Source organism: Zootoca vivipara, chromosome 5, assembly GCF_965207765.1.
Source record: "Zootoca vivipara chromosome 5, rZooViv2.hap1.1, whole genome shotgun sequence".
Taxonomy (NCBI): domain Eukaryota; kingdom Metazoa; phylum Chordata; class Lepidosauria; order Squamata; family Lacertidae; genus Zootoca; species Zootoca vivipara.
In genome coordinates this window covers 77,171,667-77,191,870 of record NC_142588.1, presented here as the reverse complement: position 1 = coordinate 77,191,870, position 20,204 = coordinate 77,171,667, and the positions used below count along the sequence as shown (strand labels likewise).

Sequence of the window (20,204 nt, the reverse complement as noted above, 5' to 3'; positions counted from 1 at the left end):
AGAATGGTGGTCCTAATGAAGCAGCAACCACCGACAGTTGCCTTAGATCCTTTCAAACAGATGATGAGGAATGTTCTGCAGTGAATTCAATGAACTGCCACTCCATACAGCTATAGCTTTAGTGAAAAATGCTGATGTTGCAGATTCTAAATCAGTTTAGAAGCAGTCTTCTATAATCCACTCAATATGGCATTGTCTTTATTGGAAGATGTTGCATGGTTCACTTTATGCCACTAGGAGGTTATCCCACCAATATACCAGGTTCACAGTTCCCCAAAATTTTCTGGAAACATTTCAAGTGCTGCTTCTTACCAATAAAGCTTCCACATACAAAACTTAGAAAGATAACTTTTTCCCTTAGGGTACAAGCTTATGCTGCATTCAGACGCACTAAATCATGGTATAGTGCTGTAAGAATGAAACTGCAAGAGTGAGTCTTAGACCTAAAGACTCTTTCATTTCTTGCTTTTTTCATACACAAGACAATGAGATCTAAAGTCTACATTTGCAGTTTATCACAAACTGCACTTTCCCATTTTGTTCAAATTCTGGTTTGTTAACAAACCGTAGTTGTTGTTTTTTACAAACCACGGTTCTAGGAAACTACAGTTTTTGTTTACAAACTGCAAATGAAAGATTAGAACTGCATATGAAGGAGGAACCATAGCACTAACCCATGGTTTAATATTACATCTGAATGCAACTTTAGTCTCACAGCTACAACAGGCCCTCCAAGTGTCCCTATTTTCCAGGGACATCACTGATTTAGAGAAGCTGTCCTGGTTTCTGATTTGATCCCGGAATGTCCCACTTTTCCTTAGGATGTCCTTATTTTCACTGGATAAATGTTGGAGGGAATGGTAAGATGTCCCTATTTTCAATGGAGAAATGTTGGGAGGGTATGGAGTTATGCAACCACTGAGCCATCTGAAGGCAATCCTGTATAGCAGGGGTTGTCAACCTGGTCCCTACCACCCACTAGTGGGCGTTTCAGGATTCTAGGTGGGCGGTAGGGGGTTGTATGGCACAAGCTGAATACAGTGGTGCCTCACTAGACGAATTTAATTCGTTCCACGGGTCTATTCTTATAACGAAAAAATTTGTCTAGCGAATCCCATAGGAATGCATTGATTTTTTTAAAAAAATTGCCCATAGGAACACATTAATTGAATTTCAATGCATTCCTATGGGAAACCGCGATTCGCTAGACGAATTTTTCGTAAAACGAATTTGTCTAGCGAGGCAACCTTCGCTAGAAAAATCCTTTCTTTAAGCGAAAAGTTTGTCTTACGGGGCGTTTGTTAAGCGAGGCACCACTGTACTCCTTCCATCAAGCACTAGTGGGCAGTAAGGCAATTTTACCATCAAGAAAGATGCATTAGTCAGAAGTGTGCATGCACACGAAAGCTCATACCAAAATAAAAACTTAGTTGGTCTTTAAGGTGCTACTGAAGGAATTTTTTTTGCATTAGTCAGTGGTAGGTATAAAAAGGTTGCTACCCCTGCTGTATAGGGAAGTTTTGTTTTTTTAATGTTTAATGTTTTATTGTGTTTTTATATATGTTGGAAGCTGCCCAGAGTGCTGGGGCAAACCAATAAGATGTGTTGGGTATAAATAGTAAAAGAATCATTATGGAATGGGACGTCCCTATTTTCATCGGAGAAATGTTGGAGGGTATGCTACAAGTGTCCACTTTATACAGCAAGGATAGTGAAACAGGCCTGGCAGCTAAATGTAACCATCCAGGCCTCAGGGATTCTGCCTAGGCCACAAATACCCTGACCAGGCTACAATTCTCACTGGCCCTTCTCCAAACTCTCCCTTGAGGGCTTTTGCTGGCTTGGAAGGTGTTCTTAAACTGTGATGATGCCTGGATGGATAGTTGTGCAAGAGGGTATGTACAGAATTTCCTGGCTTTAGTGTGGCTAGAATACAACCTTGCTGTACAAAGGGAAGAGTTGTGTTCTTTCTTACACTCATTTTTGTTTGTACCCAGACCTGCTTTTGCCTCCAGCAACACCCATTGCTGCCATAATTACACTCCAGGAGGCTGCTCATGTTGCAAAATGTTCCCCACCCCATTATACATTATGTTAGCCAATGCCAGCACAGTTCAGGTTATGAGATATTGGTCTCTAAAACCATGCTATAATCCCATGGGGCATGGATTCACTAGTCCAGTTTGAGGCACTTGGGACTCATGCTGCAGAAGCATTTGGTGCTGTAAAATTCTCATTCACAATGGTTAGAGTGTTGGACTATGACCTGGGCTTCAAATCTCCCCTCGGCCATGAAGCTCACTGGGTGACCTTGGCCAATCACCATACTTTAACCTACCCTACCTCACAGGGTTGTTGTGAATATGAAATGGGGAGGAGTAGGGCTGAGTGATATCAGTTTTCCAACATCGTGGTGTTTCACCAGCCAAACATCGCGGTTTGGCAATATACCGCAATATTGAAAAAACCAGCTGCATTGGCCTCTGCCCGCAAAGCACCTGGTGAAACTTCCCCAGCTCTCACTCACGGGCTGGGACAACACAGCTTGTTTGCACAGCTCAGCTAGGGATCAGGAAGGTTCCCCCTTCTGAGCTGAGACAGCCCCAGCACTGTCTCAAATCTGTAACAGGGCAGGCAACATCATTGGTTGTCCTACATCTATCTACTGAATTCCATTCCTACTGAGACCACCAAAGTATAGACCTCTCCTTTTTACTAGGAGGAAAAATAATATAGGGCTAAGGGCTAAGGAGAGATGAGAATTTACCTTGAAATGAAAGTGGGGTATGCTTAGTCCTATGTTGATTTCAATGAGTCTAATCCACATATAATTTATTAAAGATAGCATCCTGAATTTTTAACAAGATTCTATTGCATATATTTTCAGTTACAAGTGAATGACAAAGTGGTTTTATCACAGAAAGGAAGACAAAAAAGGAAGTGATGGTGTAGAAGAATTAACATGGAAAATGGGCTACCAGACCTGCCCCCTCCCAAAAAAGGGGAAAAAGCTTTCAGAGCACCATAGCACACACCCATCATGCCAAAGGTTAAGTCATTTAGTCAAGTTCAAAGACCTTCAAAGACTTATTAGATCCAGATAAGCCCATATGCTACAAAAATCCTATGAAAAAGCCATTTCTTTCCAATCTTTTTATGTCTAACTTACAGAACACACACAGATGCTTGGCATCACTCAGCATCCCGGAATTTCACACCAGATAATAAGAGTTCACCAAAATATTTCCTGTCTAACTCCTAAGCAATGTCTTTATTCCTTCAGTACTTTGCCCACTTGCTTTTTTAAAAAAACCTGAAAACCCTGAAAATATCTATAAAAGACTATTCAGTTACTGCACAATAAGTGCTAATTTGCTAATTTCTTCACAGGTAATCAATTAAAATGTAAAATATTGGATAAAATGACTTGCACTAAATTTAACAGCTGCTCCATAAGCATAATTAGTTTCACAAGAGCCATATGTAATCCAAACAGAGACAGAGTTGAAACAAATAAAGCAGATTTTAAAACTAGTTTGAGGAAATCTGCATTTAATTAGCAGGTGGGCACTACAACTGCATACTGTTTTTATACATTTGTATTTATGAAGTGACAGAAGATCTAAGGGCTTTTTAAAATGGCGTTTATTGTTTGAATGAGAACTGTTTTGCTGCATACTAAAGTGATTTAAGCCCTCATAGCTCTGCTTTGAAAAAAAAACATAAATGGTGAAAGAAAACATGTGGAAAACTGTAAAACTAGAAAGAATTTGCGACAAAAAACAGATACGCATACCATATCCAAAAGGAAACTACACTTAATTAAATATACACTACATCTGGAATATCAGCCTAATAAAATGTGAAACTACTAATTTTCATTGTTCTCTAGGAAATGAGGTCAGTGTCATTTAGCATTACCCCAATTATATTGTTCCAACACACTAAAATGCCATCTAATCTTAAAAAAAAAGTTTAAAAATCAACAAGCATACACTTTTCAAAAGCAGAAAAATAGTTTGGGTCTTCTTTTCACCCCATTCTATCGGGCAGCTGAAGCAAGTGACATCAAACATGAGGACTAGTCTTAAGATGGCAAGTGCTACATTTTCATGACTTATGAACACTGGAAAACATCACCCACCCATGAATTGGGTTTTCAATAATGTCAAGTTTTTATGGACACACCTATCAATAACAGCCGTTGGTTTAATGACAGTCCTTGTAATTTAAGTCTCTCTAAAAAACGTCAACCAACAGCTTTGGCAATATATTTACCACAACATTTCAAATTATAAATAATATTATTCCACTCAAGATACAAGCTATGAGATAAATACAGCAGAGTTGCACAACTTATTTTCAACTTGATAGGTTGGAAGCAGATTGGCCCATTCCACAATGGAAGAGCTCTTCCACTCACAGAAGGCACCAAGATTCAGCAAAGTCTCCCCACTGGAGGAGGAAGAGAGGGGGTGATAACATTTCTTCCTTTCTCCTGCAGTCCCTTACATTGCCTCTCATGCTGCTCCAACAGTCCCCCAACCTTCTGGGGCACTTTTCCTGAGGCGCAACGGGCTGCAGAGGGAGTAAGAGTTGATAAAGATTGTCTCCCTGACCCCCTTCATCCAGCACAAACTGAATGTCGCTGAGTAGAGCTCTGGATCCAACTGAAATATTTTCCTGCAGTCATCTTACAGCGTTGTTCCACGTAAAATCTGGTCTTCTTGAATGAATTCAAGACTACCGTAAGTGCTTCTTCACCTCACAGTCCATGTCCAGCAAACCTGATGGGCATGGACAGAGATGCAAAGCTCACAAAACAAAACAAAAAAATGTGTGTTGCTCATTCATGAGATCAAACTACACATGGATTATCACCGAAGACTATTGTTAAAGGCATCATATCAATTCACCTACACTGTTAGGAAACAAAACTTCTGCTTTATTTGAGATACATTTAAGTCTGCATAAGCCAATTTGGAAGCAATCTACAGTACTCACACACTTTAATGCTCACAAGTGTTTCATTTCCACCTCTAAAGATGTAAAGAGTGGTACAGTACTGGAAAATTATCCAAAATGTTCTAGCACTCATGTGTATATCTACCCTCATGTGTATATATCCCACATGCACAAGCACACAGAACATGCATGCTTTCTGCCTCCATGCCTCACTCCTCCTTCGTCCTGGAAAACCATATTATCTTCCTCCCTCAGTCATCTGAAGTGCCCTTTTTTATCTAGAGAACCCAGCTAAATACTTTATACAAGTCAAAACAAACAGGTTTACTGGATGTTCGTAAGTTCTGCATCTGTAGGGCTAAGGTTGCCAAGAAAAACACTTGGTGTGATCAGGTATGGACACACACAACTTTGCTTGGATCTAACAGCTAGATGTATATTCATTTATTACAGATTTGAAATGTTGAACTTTGTTATACAGGCAACTCCCCACTTACATTATGTTCCGCCCCCGCCCCCCCATGCACGTCAGTGAAAGTCACATAAGTAGGGAGCGCCATCTAAACACCCTTTAAATGCCCTCTCTGCCATTCTCTCTCCAATCCAGATCAAAAATACTGTACCCAAAATATCTACAACTGGAACTCAAGCTCTGGGGCCAGCAGGAGGCCGGAGGACATGCGGAAAAGCAGCAGCCGCTGCTATACTACCACACATATCAGCTATTAGATGAGGCTAAGCACCCTAAATAAAACCCTGCTGTGCCTCCAGTCTCTTCTCCGCCCTCATTGAAGTCCTCTTTGGGCTCCTCGAAGGGTGTCCTCATGAGCCACAAGGACTCTCCAGCTCTCTCCCTTATTTAATTATTTCCCAATGCTGCACAGTCGCACACAAGTCAATCGTGGGGGTGTGCCTATATTTCTATTAGTGCCTTCTACTACTACCAAAGGGTTTCTTTGCTGGCAGCATTGTTCTACAGGATAAAAATCCATCTCTTGATTCCAAGCTCATTGTTTTAAGATTATTTCCCACACAATAAGCAGTGAGGAGTTAGTTAAGAAAGAGGAGTTAGTTAATAAGTAATTTGTGAGATATTCTCAACACGTCACATATTAAAATTTTGCAGTATTTGTTGTTAGACACAATAAAAATGTGTAGACTACCACTCTAAAATGTAAGATTGTTGAAGTTCTGGTTTCTAGCACCACTGTATACATAGATGGTTTACCACATTTTCAAAACTCAACATACTTAAAATCAATAACATTTCAATTTTCACCTTGATGAATACTGAACTTTTCCTTTGTTGCATTTGGATGCACTTGAATCTGAACACAGAGGTCTCACTTTTCACCCACAATAAGTCATCACTACTAGCCTGCAGCATTTCTCACTACCCCATTCTCCTTGACCACAGGAAGTTCCAGGCAAGGAGGGGAAGAAGAGTTCCCATATCTCATGTAGCTCAACAGTTGAGTGTACGCTTTCATGTCATAATTCACAGGTCCTATCCCTAGTATCTGGAGGGGAAAAGAACTATTTAAAACTGGAGAGCCCTTGCCAGTCATTCCAGACAACACTGAGCTAGATGGACTAATGGTCTGACTCTGCATAAGGCAACTTCCTGTTGCTAAGCTTCCAGATGCTGGGGGGGGGAGAGTACTTCCTCCCTGCCATTGGGATCCTTGTGATCTAGTAGTACTCCCTTTCTTCCCCAACATCCACTGGAATTGCCAATCAAAATGATGGATATTTCACTAGTACCTAACAAAGAACTGCTGGCATTTATCGTGAATATTAGAGTATCTATTCTATCAACTGATTTAAGATATACTGTATTCAGAGGCAGTGGAAACCACCTACAAAAGACAAAAAGGTGGGGGAGGGGACTTTGGAGATGAGGTGGAAAGGGAGATGTAGGGGGCTTTATCAGGTGTAACAAGAGGGAGATTGGTAAGTGTGTGGGGATGGTCCGTGACACGAGCAGGGGCAGCAACCTCTAGTATGATTATTAAAAGCTCAGGTTCAAGAATAGCAGTCAAAACCCGAGTCCTCTATAGCAGGCACATCCAATTCCCGAGAGACTGTGATCTACTCCCACTATAAAAAAACCTGGCAGTGATCTACCCATTGTCATTGCCAAAACAATGGCAGATTGATCAGGAGCACCACAGCGATCACTTAAATTCATCCCGCGGTAGACCTGGAACACCCCCGCGATCAACCGGCAGATCATGATTGACCTGTTGTACACGCCTGCTCTATAGGAACATGAAAATATTCCTTACATCAAGTCAGAGTTTGTCCTCCTAACAAGTATTATATACTTTGAATGGCAGTACCTCTCCATGGTGTCTGGAGGTAAACAAATTAAAAGTGAAATGAAATCAAGTATGTTCTTCCCTTCTGGCTTTTAATCTTTTCTAAAGCAAAAATACTTTTTTTAGTAAGTGGACAATAAGTAAATAAGAACAAGAATGGTTTGTTAGATCCAACTGATTTCAGAACCAAATTATCCTCAGGCACGATGCAACTGAGAGCCAAAGTAGTTGAAAAATTAAATGTTTTCTGCATTTAACGCATCTTGCATTTTCTTTAAAAATAACATCTAGACCAGGAATGTAGTGCACAGAGAAGGTGGTTTAACCTCTATACTGATCAAACCAAGATCAGGAGTAAGGTACATGAACAAATCAACATGTGTTGCTCCACTTACTTTTGCTTCTGGTCCTACCCATCCCTGGAAATGTACAGTACTTAGAAGGGAATGTAGCCCTTGAGTTGAAAAGGGTTTCCCACCCCAGATCCATTGACTCATATCCTGCTCCAGGCCCCAAGCACCTATAAAGTTCAAGGAGGTTAAGGTCTCACACACAACCAACGGTGGGATTGGTCAAGTGTGCAAAGTCAAAGACAAACCAGGGGCAGATACAAGTTATCAGTCTCAGCTGAAAGCATGATTCAGTGACAGTATTAGATTATAGCAATCCAGGTGACAGCAACAGAGATGATCCAATCTAGGCAAAGTAGATTAAGGAGCTAGAGACTTGTGTTGTTCCAGCAACTAGCAAGCTCAAAGTAAGGACTGGTATAGGTCAGCCTCTTTGGCCACACCCAGCTGCTAGTACTTAAGGGTATTCTACAAGTCCTTCATCTTGAGGAGTACCTTTATTCATAAGGAGTCATTTGCTCCTGAGTTGTACAGCAACTTTGGATTCTTGTGTTTGGACTTGGTCATGGGCCTACAGCATGGGCCTACAGCATGGGCCTGAATGTTTAGATGGCTGTACTCTTGAAAGTCTCTTCCTCAGACACCACTAGGTGCTCATCCATGGACATTATTATGACTGGAACACACCATGAGGGCCCCTGAAGATGATCCTCCAGAGGTAGGTCTCAGGAGGCTCTCCCTGGAATATGGATATCTTCAGAGATGGCAATGCGGGACTCTGCCTGCTCCCAGAAGTCTTTGGACAATGGGAGGTCCAGTTTACCCTCTGAGGTGAGGGCCAGGCACAACAACCCATTTCAAAGCATTGCTTTTGTGTATGGCTTAGCCTTGATTAACTCAAAGAACACCTCCTCTTGTATGAATCCCCCAGCACTTGAGATCTTCTGATGAGATATTGAGCCAAGATCCAGGCTAAATTAGCTTCTGCACCTTTTCATTAGTAGCTTCAACTCTCTGGAACATTCTTCCTTGAGGGTGCTGGGCAGCCTCCACCTCGATTGCTTTTCATATATTCCATACAATCTTATGGAAATTCTGAATGACATCTACTTACAGACCACTGCTATCCCCCACTGTGCTGCTATCCCTCATTTTGCTGCTCTTTTATTGTTTAATTGTTGGTTTCAACTAGATTGGTTTATATTATCTTATTGATGATTTTTCAAATATGCTAACCACCATGGAATTCCTGGATGAATAGCAATACATAAATATTTTGAACACGTGAACAATGAATAGAGGTGTCTGTAGAGCAAATAGTAAATGAATCTCGGGGGGGGGGGCGTTTCTTATAGTGTTTAATTTACTAGCTGACCTGGGTCATACTGTTTAAGTGCATGTTACAAAGTTATCTCCCAATTTAAATGTTATTTTAAAATGTACAAAGATCTATTTATCACATTTACCTTAAATGGGAACATATAATCTTATGTTTTAATATTAAATTAAGTATATTTAACAGAACGGAAAGGATAATATTGACCTCTTTTATTAAGTCTACAATGTGCTTCTCTGCTGTTTGCTTAAAGGTATATGAATGGCTTATGTACCTTGACAACATCCCACAGATGGTCATGATTATGTTTAACAGGACAATGCACTCATTGAAAACTTTTTACAGACGCTTACCTAATGGGATGTCACATTAAATCTGATAAACTACAATAAAATAACTATATACCAATTAGGTCATAGTGAAGAAATCACTTTAACCTGACATTCCAGCATTCACAAATTCTTAAAACAAACTGGTGCACTTACATTGATGTACAACTGAGTTTCTAGAACAAGTGCCGATATTAAGCAACTTTCATGTATTAGAAGATGTCTGACTGTGTGTGTCGAATGAGAAATCGAGAGCGAGAGAGAAAAAGCTGTCAACATCTTGGATATGGATAGCTCTAACTACAGAACTCTGGTAAATGTCAGAATTCGATTTGACTGCTTTTTGCTTCCACTCTTAATGCTTAATGACTAATTCCTTAGAGATATCATTGAAAGCCCTAAAATGTTGTCCTTGGGTAGAAACTTTCACTCAGCAATCAATTGGGAGCAAATTAGATGACTGTGTTGAAATGTGCTGCACTGTTTAAGCTAACAAATGAACGAAGAATGATAGTATATGGGAACATATGCTACCTCACTGAAGTTGTTAAAGGGTCTGTTGGAAGAATATTTGGTTTCCAGTGAAGCTAATATGGCATGAGAAGGGACAGTGATGAAAGAATACCAAGTCATATGGAAATCCAAATATAGTGACAGACACAATTATTTTACTAATTGCTAATGAATACAGTAAAGTGATTTCAAAAAGCAAAACTTTGCTTGGATACTTCAGGTTTTGACCTCTGTATGAGCAAATGCATTTCAAACTGAAGCCCACCAAAATTGATTAACGGCGCCAGCCAAGGCCAGCATGTAGTTGAAGCTTTTTCCATCTATCACATGGCCCCAAGGATGGTTAAATGAACCTTAAAATGGCTACAAACAGCTCAATGACTACACAGAGTCCTGCCAATTAGAAATAATTAGGCAGTCATTTTGGTGGTAAGTCTTTTTAAGTGCATACATAATGATGCAATGATGCTTATTAGCGATCTCATATGAGCTATGCTCAAACAGCCTGAAATAATTATGCAACTATCACAAAGCCTTGCAAATCTCTGTACTTCACCTTAATGCATTTAAAAAACCACTTCATTACCTCCAGTAATTAATCCTCCATTAATTGCAGGAAAAGCCCAGTTTACCATGCTTCGTTTCTAATTATCTTATAAATAGTTATGGTTCTAATTAATGTGTTCATTAAGCTGAATATCTTTCTCAAAGCCATGCTCAGAGCAAAGGTTCCACTTTTGAGAGAAAAGGCCTAACTAGCCATAAGGTGAAGCTATTTTGGATGTATTTGCTTTTATTTTACTATATTCAACCTCCTAATTGGCATTTAAAATCTAATTTGGAAGAAATTCAAGAAGCCTATATAGAGAAAGACTTTTTTCATTCATCTGTAATCAAAAAGCTTAACAGTTTTAATAGACTAACTTTTAGCATACATTTGATATAGATAGGTAGCAGATTTTCAGTGTGAGTCACCAAGTGAAATGCATATCTATATTCAAAAAGGAAAAATATAACACTTATCAGTATATAAAAATCAGGCATTTCTTACAATTGCAGGCTTTAAGCACTTTTATACAATTAGGTAAAATTACTTTTATTATTTGTCTAATCCCTTTATAGACTGAAACCAAAATAATTTTGAAATACACGAGCATCTATAAATAGTGACTAATACTGGATATATAGGTGCAATATAAAGGTACAATTAAAGACTCAATTCAGATACAATGTCAAAATGTGTTTTAAAAAGCTTAACCATGGTTTGACCTGACACCCAAATCAGTTGTGTAGCGAAGTTATTTTAGACCCTGGACTTGGAAGGTCTCATTACCCACCACCCATATACACTTTTAAGGTTATGAAGTACAGATACAAAGTTTCAGTAATGAAGTACAGAATTAACAATTCTCTTCTCCCTTATTCCAGACATGGAATGTACAGGCAACCCAAGAGGAGCTCGCGGTCATTTTGCTCCTCCCTCATGAGTCTTTTTTTGCCCCCATGACGCACCAAGTCAGGGTTTAGCTTAGAACAGAGTTAGGGAACCTTTGGCCTACCATATATTGTTCTCCTATCTTCCCTGGCCATGGGGCCATGCTGGCTGGGGCTGAATGGAGCTGAAATTCAACTACATATGGACAGCTACAAGCTCACCACCCTTGATTCAGCATGTCATCCAAACCATGACTCATGGTTAAGCTCTCTCCCCACTAATCATGAGCTGTAGACAAAAACAAGCCTTGGATAAAGATCATGGTTAGCAATAAGAAAGCTTAATCATGAGACTTTAGCTTAGCTCACCAGTGGTAAGAAGGATCAGGGAGAAACAAAGCAGCTGCGAGCTCTTTTCCAGGAGCCCACATGGTCTCAGTAAGCCACAATTTGGCTTACCATTTGATGCAAACCTAGCCACTGTTTCTGCTCACTGCCTTGGGTCAGTCACCAATCTCAACCTAACCTTGCTCACAAGGCTGCTGTGAGGATTAATTTAAAAAAAAAAAGCCAGGGGGAATCACACACACCACCTTGTGCTCCTGGGGAAAAGGCAGGATATAAATGTTAACACAGGAGATGAGACTCTACATTAGAGGGAAATTAGAAACATACACAAAGCAACAAAATTAAGTGCTTCCATGCTTTGAATGTTACATTCCACTCATTCCTAATATTTTACAGCAAAATAAATATATATTTTTCTAATCCAGAGTTTGTACTTTGCTGTAACATGCAAATCCACAATAATTATCACAATTATAACACTGGAAGCTGTTCCTTAACTACATTGCATATGCAGTGGAAGGAAAGTGAACATGCACAACTGGCTCTCACAGGTGGTTCCTAAAATATCCACTTCACTCCATCTCAATTTTCATCTCAAGTATCCCAAGTGTTCAAGGGCAAGAAAGCCAAAAGACAGAAGCAGAGATCTCCATCAACCTATTAGCAAGCAACTGTGCTCTGGAGGGACTGAAGTCACCATTCCAAAATTAGGCGGCAGAAAGAAAATTAATCTACTCTACTAAGAGTTTTATAGTTGACCATCTGCAAAGCTAGTCAGGTGTAGAAACTATGTCCTTCTATGGAAAGCTGTCCCTCTTCCTCCTGGACAGAGATGCCACTTCTAGGACAGATGCCATTAGTCAGCAAGAGGGTGTTAGTAATCAGTCATCTCTTGCAGCTGAGGCACAAGTAGCATTATAGCAGATTATGTAGATCCTAGTATAGCAATAATAGAAACGCCACCAACAAAAAAATCCGCCAATAGCTGCCCAAGTTGCAACAGTGAACCTTGGTAGCAGAAGGGGAGTTAGATTTGGAGCAGGGAACATTGCAGTCATCTACACCTCTGTGAGGTGGCTCCATGTCACAGTTTCCCATTCAGATGCTGTAGGTTTCCCATTCAGATGCTGTTGGTAGAAGAGGCAGAAGCAGCTCTCTATGAGACATAACAGTGGAACCGTCTACACATAACATGCCAAAACCTAACTTCAGCTACTGAAAACAAAGAAAAAATCCTTCCTGCTAACACAATGGACACACCAGTAAAACATCAGCAATTATTCAGAGGCATGTTCACCACTCAACCAGAAGTCCCAATCACCAACCACACCAGTTGCATATTTTGCCCTTCCAAGGCATTGTTGGCAGTGTAAAACATCCTAATACAGCCATGAATATTAATATGCTACAGTATGTCAAGAGAAAAATGCCATGTGTATAATTGTAGCATTCTCCATCTCTTCTTATACCTTTGTATAAGAATTTGTATTTGTAGTAAATCTATACAATTCTACTGTAGTATTATAAAGCAAATGTATTGGATTATCTAACAAGTTACTTAAAGCTTATAAAATACAACTTTGGAAATACAACTTTGAATTGCAATTAATATTGCCAAAGAAACTTCATACAGATCAAAAGGCACAACCTCTTCCTTTTTTCCTAAAATATGGTTTTGCCGAGTTTGTAGGTCCTGACAACACTGCATCTGAGCACAATATAATTCTGCTTCAAGTATTCCATTAACAACTACAGGCCTATAACATGGGTGTCTGTCTGAATCAACTCCTGTGCCATTTTATAGTCTGTCATTTGGCTTTTGAGAGCTCTCAAGAGACAGTTAAAAGCACCATTAAGTGACAATATTATGTTGCAGTACAAAATCTTGCCATATTGCCTACTCTTTAGTTACACAAATAAATCTTTGAAAATAATTTGTCTACCTTTGTCTCAATATTCACAAACTGAAATATTTAAAACTTTTTATAAAAAAGATATAGATTATTTCTTTTTGCATATATCCTAAATTCTTAAAACATCAATAAAAGAAGTACATAAAACATTATTAATTGGATATATATATATATATAAAGCTATAGCTTAAAGGTTTTAATAAGTAATAGCCATTTCTACTGCTAACCCTTGTTGGAATAAAGCGAATCATGCTCTGTATTACGATAAAAATCTATATTTGTTTTGGAAGTCAGCAAGATAGAGTGATTAAACCATTCTTCCTCAACCTCATGTCCTCCAGATGTTTTGGACTACAGCTGCCATCAGCTCCAGCAAGTATGGCCAATGGTCAAGGATGAAAGCAGTTGCAGTGTATATCAAGTCTGTAACTTAAACCAGGGGCAGTAAACCAGCAGCACAGGACAGATTCAGTGTGTGTAAAGCCTTCCTGACTGGCCTGCCAGTCTCCTTGTCGGATTGCTTGCTTTCTGTGCTGCACTGAGAAAAAGAGAATGTCCCCTTTCTTACCACACAGCACTCTCTCCCCTTCTCTACCTCTTAACAAGTGTGGATAGCACTGATTCCATATATTTTGTCACAGAATCACAGAATCGTAGAGTTGGAAGGGACCACAAGGAAGAGTTAGTCAACTCCCTGCTATGCTGGAATCTTTTTGCCCAACGTGACACTCAAACCCCTGACCCTGAGAGTAAGCACCTCCTGCTCTACATGGGTAGTATTCTACTATGTTTTACTTACAGTAAACCCACAGAAACCAATGAACATGACTAGGTCCATTAATTTCAATGGGTCTACTCTGAGTAAAACTTAGCTGAATACTACCCATTGTAGTTAGTACATTACTGACATTTTGATTGTAGAAACCATCAATTATAATATTGTATGACAATATGGTATGAAGAATAAAAATGATGCTACTTTTAAAACTCAAGTTTTGTTTTCTAGTACCACCAAGATCATAAACTTTGGCACACCATTCTAATCTGGAGCTTGTCATACAAGCCAAACTAAACTGAGGGAGAATAGGGCCAAATGAAACCAGAGACTCTTAGTACAGATACTGCAGTATCTTAGATTTCGTAAATTTTGTTCTATGTTCAGAAAGAAAGCAATCTAAAAGTTTCTCTGCTGTTCTTCGTAATCCTTCTATTTAAAAATACACACACCCTAAAACAGCTTGCAAAGAACTATCCTTATTACTTAAAGAGTGCACCCGGGGTGCCTATATCTATATCTATCTATATCTATCTCTACCTACCTACCTACCTACACACACACACACACACACACACACACACACACACACAGAGAGAGAGAGAGAGAGAGAGAGAGAGAGAGATTTTATGATGTTTCTCAGCCATATTTAACACCAAATTAACGGTACTTATGCCACATCATTTTTAGCTTTTTCATGCCAATGAAAGGCATCAAAGCAGCTGTCACCAGCAGCTTCTGTCCTTATTGATAACTTAAGAGTCCTTGGCTGTACCTTATGAAGTTTAATTTCCCTAAGCGGTCAATTAGATCTTACTAATATCCTCATTGATGGTTTGATGCTCAAGGATAGCATGTAAACTTTTACTTCAGCCCTTTATTATTACATTCAAGATGACAAACTTTTTCTTACTTGCTTTGAGTCTTCCGAACTATAGCCAATTGTTCTTAAAAGAAATCTATGTGCTATAACCTTCCATACAATTACCAACTCTAAAACAAATCTTTTCAATAAAACACTGATAATTAATACATCTAGCAATAAGTATTCTGCTAGGTCCTAATTATTTGTTTTAAATAAAACAAAAAGTACAGCAGAATATTTCAAATGCATATGCAAGTCCCTATGGCAAAAATTAATGAGAAACATTTGCCTCTCCAAAGCAAAGAAGTTGCAGGTCCCTCTTGAAAAGTGTGTTTCTTTGTTAAGTTTATATACAGTACCACCCTTCATCCAAGGATCACAGGATGGTTTACAAGTACTGTATAAAAACACAAAAATGCATAACCTAATAACAAACAAAGCAATAATCCACCCCAATACTACATGCATATTTAACTCTTCAAGAAAGCTATGTATTGTGAGAACAAGATCCTGGACAAGACAGGCTATTGGCCTGATCCAGAAGGTAGTTCTTATGTTTAAGGTAGTCTGTGGGTATGAATAGACTATGTTAAGGCGACAGAGGCACTGCTGAATTTCCCTTTCTGGCATCACTGTGGAATGATGCTCTAGATCAGTGGTTCATGATGGGAAATGTTTGGGAACCACTGCTCTAGAAGGGCCTCCAGCCACCATCCTGCATGTACACAGTAGACCATGTACAATCTTTGGTTTCCAGATGTGTTGAAAATTTGCAATTTCTCATTTGGTTACTACCACATCCAAAGTGTGCCCAAATCCATTTAATACGGAACTGTATCAAGCATTTCCTTTAGGTAATGAAACCTCTTACAGCATAAATTGTTTTTACCTGAACACTGATTTTTTTAAAATAAAAAGAAGCTATTTAGATACGTAAATTGTATTAAAAGATGCTAGTGCAAGTACTGAATTTAAATACCAACCATATAGCAGGTTTAAGAAATCCTGGTAGCATATCATGGGGAAATTATTGCACCTTGCAGCTGTGATCTCAGGTGTAAGGAGGTCATTTTGATTTTCTTCCAATCAGTTAAAAAATAATTTGAAATTTAGATGTGCATTTTAAAATAACCCAATTGGCTTTTTAGGTCACGTCAGAAAGAAAGAACTGGAAGCTTCATCACATGTATTTTAGTTTTAACAGCTATAGTTCAAGCTTAAATAATATTTGACTATATGACTTCAACAGGCATGAATGTTTTTTTTAAAAAGTAGTGACAAGCACATCCTATTTTTTCAGGAGAATAAAATTGATGAGCTTTAAAAGGTTTTGTCATTTTTAAAATATGAAATAAAATGTTGGTCTAATTTGGCATTTATTCTAGGTTTCCACTGATTTCAGTGAATATTTGTTAATCCAAAGCAACTAAAATGTGTAGTCTCTCAAAGATTGTATATTCACCATCATTAGCTTGGTGTTTTCCATGTACTATTGTTTCTATGTTGGTGCTCTTTCTAAAAGTAGGGTTGTTGCAGATGTTGCTCTCTTAAAAAGGGACCATGCCTACTGAAAACATTTGCTACTATAGCAGCATTTGGTCTGTAACTACTTCAAGCATATATGGAGAGGGAATAAGGGATAAAATGAGTAGGATCATTATATAATATGAACAGCTGAAACTACTACTGCTTTATGGAAAAGACATAACCTTTGCAAGGTTTTGGATGTCTCCACCATCGTTGGTCAATTCATACAATCGCCAAAACCAGCCTTTACACAGACAACGATAATCAAATTATCAGCAACTACAAACTGCTAAGGTTTTTGGGTGACAGGAAGCATTCAAAGATTTGGGTTTTCTACTCCATAATTCCCACCTATAGCCTGGTTCAGACACTTACATACAATGGGGCAGTTCAGACATAATGTCAAAACATGATTTGGCATTACATAAGTAGATCTTGAGCTCATTCACTTCATCCTTCTTTCACATGATCCTGTTATCTCCCTGACTTCTATTACATCTAACCTGAGCAAACTATGGTTTGCCCAAACCAAAAACATGTCATAATTGCACTCAAACTGACCGAAAATATTCTATGCCTCAACTGTATGTGAATAGCATTTCCCCCTCAACAAAAGTAACGTAAGTAGTCTCTATATGGCTGTGTCATATATTACATTGTAATGTGCACATACATTTCCATATGTGTCCATACTTTCTCACCATGCCTCAAGAAAGAGCTATTCAGAAAAACACCGACATTTTTGTGGAGTCTTCTCAAGCTAAAGTCTTGACAATTTCTGGGTGCTAATAAATTTGTTTCTCTGTTTAGGGGCTAAAGAAACTAACAGTATCAAAGAACACGATTGGCAACGCTCTTCATCCATTGACTACTTTAAAAAGATACTGTAGGTCAATATGCCATAATGGATTCTCCTGATAAAGTGGCAAATTATATGCTACAAGGAAGGTGTAAAAGGATAATGAAGTGCTCGTTTGTTCGTTTGTTTGTCTCTCTCGCTCTTTGCAAAATAGTATAATAACCAAAACAACCAGTATTACATATGTTGGGTTAGCATGAGTAGGTTCCTTGCTTAAGCTGTTTATACACATTTCTATGTAAGATGTAAGAAAGCAGGAGAAATTGGCAAGTGTTGAATAACAGCTTCTTGCAATGATCAGGACAATTGGTACATGAGAACTGTATTCTCAAACAACATAGAAAAAGACTGGGTAGCTAACAAGACTACACTTTAGAATTGTATTAAAGTAGTTCTTCACCACATGAAAGTGGGTTTTCAGAAATAACTACATACCATTAAGAAGCAAGGGTCACATTATATCAAAAGCAAGAATTCCAATTATGTCACTGCAGAGCTCATCAATGAAGAAAGTTTTAAACCTAAGGATTTTGACCATCTAAACTCCAAATCAGTCTACTGTATATTCTTGCGTATAAGACTACTTTTTAACCCAGGAAAATCTTCTCAAAAGTCAGGGGTCGTCTTATACGCCAGAATATACAGTACATATGATTCGACTTCTTAATCATAGAACGGAAACCCAAGCGCAACTAAAGTCTCCCTGATCTAAATGGCAGCAAACAGCTAGGAGAAGCTACCTAGGGGGCACCTGCTCTACAAGCCAGAGGAGCCCCAGCTGACTAAGCATCTGAGCCCCAGTGGCAAACAAGATAACAAGCAAACAAAAGCAGCCAAGCAAGACGCTGAAGATGTCAACCCAATTTACAGCTGCTGTGAAAAAGGCAAATTCCATGTTAGGAGTCATTAGGAAAGGGGCCAATGTCATAAGTGTGGTATCTCCTTAGCCCATATGTGCCCACTCAACCGCTTCAATGTGTAGAACAGGTACTGTTTGTTACAGGTGCCATATAATACTCATTCCAATCCACAGTTGCAAGAAATCGATCTTTTAGTGTGGTGGCACTCACACTTTGGAACCCCCAGTTTACTGACATTAGGCAGGCACCTTCACTGCACTCTTTGATGCACCTGCTTCAAACATATTTGTATAGGCAAGCCTATCCAGACATAGAAGTTGACAAGTTCTAATCACTTTTGCTGTTATTACACTTACACACACACACACACACACACACACACACACACAGAGAGAGAGAGAGAGAGAGAGAGAGAGAGAGAGAGAGAGAGAGAGAGAGTTTTATTGATAATTTCACTATTTCTTGTAAACTGCTTAATAAGTTTTATTACAATCAAGTTGTATATAAATTTTATTAAATAAAACAAAGTAATAAATATATACAAATCCATAGTGAGGCCATACTTGGAATACAGTGTAAGCTTCTGGTTGCTTCAGCTCACAAAGGATACTGTAGACCTAGAAAAGGTTACGGAAAGGGCAACCAAAATGACGAAAGAGTTGGGAGTAACTATGGTGAAAGGTTACAACATTTGGAACTTTTTAGTTTAGAAAAACAGCAAGTACAGTCATACCTCGGGTTGCGAACATGATCCGTGCAGGAGGCAAGTTTGCAACCCGCAGCGCCGCGTCTGCGCCCACGCGTGACGCAATTCGGCACTTCTGCAGATTTGCTTGATGTCATTTTGTGCTTCTGCGCATGCGCTGAAACCCAGAAGTAACCCATTCCGGTACTTCTGGGTTCGGTGCAGTCTGCAACCCGAAAATGCGTAACCCATAGTGTTTGCAACCCGAAGTATGACTGTAACTGGGGGCTGGGAGACATGGTAGAGGTGGAGATTATGCATGTTACAGAAAAAGTGTATAGGAAGAAGTATTTCTCTCTCATGATAGCAGAAGCCAGGTACATCCAATAAAGCAGAATGTTGGAATGTTCGGGCGGGAAAGATAAAAGTATATACTTCACACTTCTAGCCATAATGGCTCTGCCTACCTCCACTATTGGAGGCAGTTTGCCTTTTTAGGAATCACAAGAGGGGAGAATACTGTTGCTCCCCATGAGCATCTAGTTAGCCACGGTGAGAACAGGATGCTGAATCAGACAGGTCTTTGACCTGATCCAGAAGGTTCTTCCTTTGTTCTTATCTGATGCCTACTTATTTACCTACATACACTAGTACTGAATGTTACATTTGATGTTCATATCTGGAAAATTGTTAAATGTAAGCTCTAATTCCATAGGAGAAAACATTAATCCAAGTAGTATGAGGAAACATGAAAGATTTATAATACATATATAATGTTGGCAATAATGACTTTGCATCCAGAAACATTATTACCTTCAAATTTCAGCAGTTTATGGAAATTGCTATACAGGTATGTTACTGCATACATTACAAATTTCATCCCTGTTTACCCTGAGTTTTAAATTTAAGACAGTTTATTATAAGACATACAATTAAAAATAGTGTATTATACCATAATTAGAGCACAAAACTGCTGAAAATACAGAATATGACTGCACTCTTTGTTTTATTCTAATGAATACCTTGAGAATTCAATAATTAAATTATGCAACACATATGCATGACATATGAAACAAATTCTACAATTAATAGAAATAAATACCACCACCTGGAATACCTCAATT

The 20,204-nt window shown here is 38.8% G+C and overlaps 1 protein-coding gene across 4 annotated transcripts in view; it reads right to left on the bottom strand.

Moving 5' to 3' along the window:
* The window catches only part of RSRC1 (arginine and serine rich coiled-coil 1), a 159,739-nt gene that overhangs the window by 121,694 nt on the left and 17,841 nt on the right, over positions 1–20,204 (bottom strand). The window lies entirely within an intron of this gene.